This window comes from Embiotoca jacksoni, unplaced genomic scaffold (assembly GCF_022577435.1).
Source record: "Embiotoca jacksoni isolate LCO1_2020_lvr unplaced genomic scaffold, fEmbJac1.0.p SCAF_27, whole genome shotgun sequence".
In the NCBI taxonomy this organism is placed as follows: domain Eukaryota; kingdom Metazoa; phylum Chordata; class Actinopteri; family Embiotocidae; genus Embiotoca; species Embiotoca jacksoni.
Genome location: NW_027185378.1, coordinates 4,100,872 through 4,103,907, shown reverse-complemented (window position 1 = coordinate 4,103,907; position 3,036 = coordinate 4,100,872). Strand labels below are relative to the sequence as shown.

Below are 3,036 nucleotides of genomic sequence, written 5' to 3'. Positions count from 1 at the left end.
CTGGTACACCGTAATTTAACATTTCATAGCCTATAATATTCAGCTTTGTAGCAGTTTAGCTTTGCTCTGACAGTTGGTCCAATACTTTAGAAATGTCAGCCTATTTTAATATTCGGATGTTTACTGGATGATTTGTACGTTGCCATGTTTATATAATTTCTGCCAGGTGTGCCATTTTAATGACGATTCTCGGTCACGTGACTACGGTGAACACCTGACAGGTTTTTTTTTTTTTTTTTTTTTTTTCTCACATGCGCGTGCGCGTAACCCAACCTCCAAACCGCGGCGAAATTCAAACAAACAAAACACGCTCTTCAGTAAACACAATATTGGCACTTTTACTTTAACGTTTCAAGTTTTCGTGTGAAGTCATTTCATGTATGATAATTACGGTAACTTTGCGTATTGTTATCGCCTGGGAAGCCGTTAATTATTGTAAAGCTTGACCAATGTCCAACCGTTGGCCAACACTGTGTGTGTGTGTGTGTGTGTGTGTGTGTGTTGAACCCTGACTGGTTTCTATATTTAGAGTCTCAGTGAGTTTCCTGCTCGGCCCCGGTATGGCTCCGGCTTCTCCGGTGACAGTCCGGCCCGTCCCGTCCCGTCCTGTCCCGTCCCGTCCCGGAGCTCCGAGGACTCCAGATCTGTCCGACTGCGCTTCAGGTTTCATCTCCACCAACTACAACAGAGACCGATCTGTTCTTCCACACTGGAGTTCAATACCGCCCGGACCTCCATCTTCACCCCCCCAAAACGCACTCTTCCGCCACATGTAAGTAAACAACTTTTTGAGTGTTTTTTTTTTTTTTGTAATTTACCAGACAGTTTAAAAAAAGAAAGAAAAAAAGAAACAGCATGTACAGATGTAAAGAATATATCGGCTATTGATTGCGGTATTTGGTGGTGAGGTTTAAATAATCCAGCTGTGATTGATCCCAGGTATCTTCAGTGACGTTATACGTGTCATCCTCTGTGTTTCCTCTGCATTGTTGTTGTGAGGAGAGTGGCTCCTTAAATCTGCAGAGCAACCGCTAGTTATCTGCTTTATTAAAAAAAAAAAAAAAAAGAAAAAAAAGAAGTCCTCTGGTCTTCTTCAAGGACTTTATTCTTCTTCTCTGCTGAACTGATATGAAAGCAGCCTTACACACGTGTCCCCTGCTGCTATTTCTGGGTCTTGACAACTTCATAAGAGCGACACTATCTCACATTCCTGCTGTTAAAACAGAGCACTTAGTTCCACTTCATAGTTTACAGCACTTACAAAAACCTGGTTGAATGTAGTGAAACCCTTTTTTTTTAATATATATATATATATATTTTTTTTTATTACAGATTGAAGTTCACACTGAATAGATGAATGTCTCCATAGTGTGTATCAGGACAGAAATGTAGCAACAGAAATGCACTTGTCTTTTTTTTTACTTCATGTCAGTTTATTTTTTTTCCAATCTTTAGAGGTTACTGTGTTTGAAAGATCTTTGTTTTCCGGTTGGAAATTTTCATTTGGATTTAATAATAACAATTACATTGTAATTTAAACCAGGTGTAATGCTGTCAGTTAGTACTCTCTTCATGTTTCCTAAGAGATTGTTGTTGTTTTTTTTCCCCTGAGAGACTGTTACAACATCTATGACATGTCAAGCCACACTTCCATCTTGCTTAAAGCAGATGGACAACATTGACACAACCCACCTTCGCACCATAATTGAAACGAACTGAGAATCGTTTTGCTAAGCACACTGGATTAGAAATATATAGAGTGGTATGCAGTGTATTATGAGCCGGTTTAGTTGGTGGAGTACTGGAGAAACTGTGACAGCCCAAAGGTTCGAACAGGAGACTGCCGACCGGAGGGTTAAACTCCTCGGACAATCCAAGAACAGCGGAATAAGGTCCTGACTTACATTTGTTTTAACTTGTCTTTTTGAAAAGTTACTTAAACGTAATACAGAAGTGACGTTTTCACACCGATGCCGAATAATGGTTCAATCCTTGGCTTCTGTTGCTGCAAAACATTTAAATACTGACATCATGCTATCTATAGGCATGAAATATTAAAAACCCTGGAAGTCCCATCCAGTTCAGTCGATCTTCACCTGGTGTTAAAAATCCTTTCTGCATCATTTGCATCCTTTGTTGCTCAGATCAAAGCTCTCATAACCACATTGATACTGGATTTCTTTTTGACTGATAGCTTTTTTTTGGTATTAATTTACACAAGTTAAAAACAGTTTAAAAAAAAAAAAAGATTTGTGTTCCTTTCGTTTCTGGAATTATTTCAACTGCTTTTGTCGCTGTTAATTAGTTCAAGACCAATGTTCGTAGACGTCAAACTCCCCCGAGCCAGATCTCAGTGCAGTATGAACCTCATGACAATGTGCCGACATCACGCATATTAAAATGCATTAGAGTGACAGTTCGCCTCGCAGGGCATTTGTCCCTTATTGTCTTCCGCGGCGTGTTGTGAAATGAAAGTCAAATGAAAGCAGAGTTTGCCTCTCCCTCTCGCTATTTCAATATCTTCCAGGGTGTGCCTGAGAAAGCTCCGTGTGACAGGTTCGGCGACACTCGCCCTCCATAGATCCACTGCACAAAGAGTACAAAGACCTGCTGGAAATCATTTGTAGCGATTTAACGAGTGTGTTGTTTGTCTCGGAGAGAGTCACGACATTGACCGTGGAAGGATGCATCGGCAGACAGAGAGTCGTTGTTCGAGTCCAACGCGGAGCCGCGAAAGGAATGTGACAGGTGCGGTTTGCGCCGGCGTTTGTTTACAAATTGCTACCAACTGGATGTCGGAGAGTCTGTCAGGAAAATATGACATTTTGTAAACAGAAAAAAAAACGGAACAAAAACAAACAAAGTAAACCAAAACACCCAGCCACAAACCCTCCACGCACGTGGCCTTCACGTTCAATTACATAAAGTTTCTATAGTACAGTATTCTGGCAGACACTGACCGATTGGGAAAATATGAAACGAAAGGTTGCCGTTTCTTAGTGAAATGTTCATTACAACCTCCAAGTGCATATTTCA

General features: G+C 40.7%; 1 protein-coding gene across 1 annotated transcript in view; it reads left to right on the top strand.

The window, feature by feature from the left end:
* Positions 1–547: 547 nt before the first annotated feature.
* LOC138204912 (uncharacterized) overlaps positions 548–3,036 on the top strand; it is a 124,763-nt gene continuing 122,274 nt past the window's right edge. Inside the window, 1 exon segment of the mRNA XM_069160455.1 lies at positions 548–772. The gene's annotated coding sequence lies outside the window, so the exon portion shown is untranslated.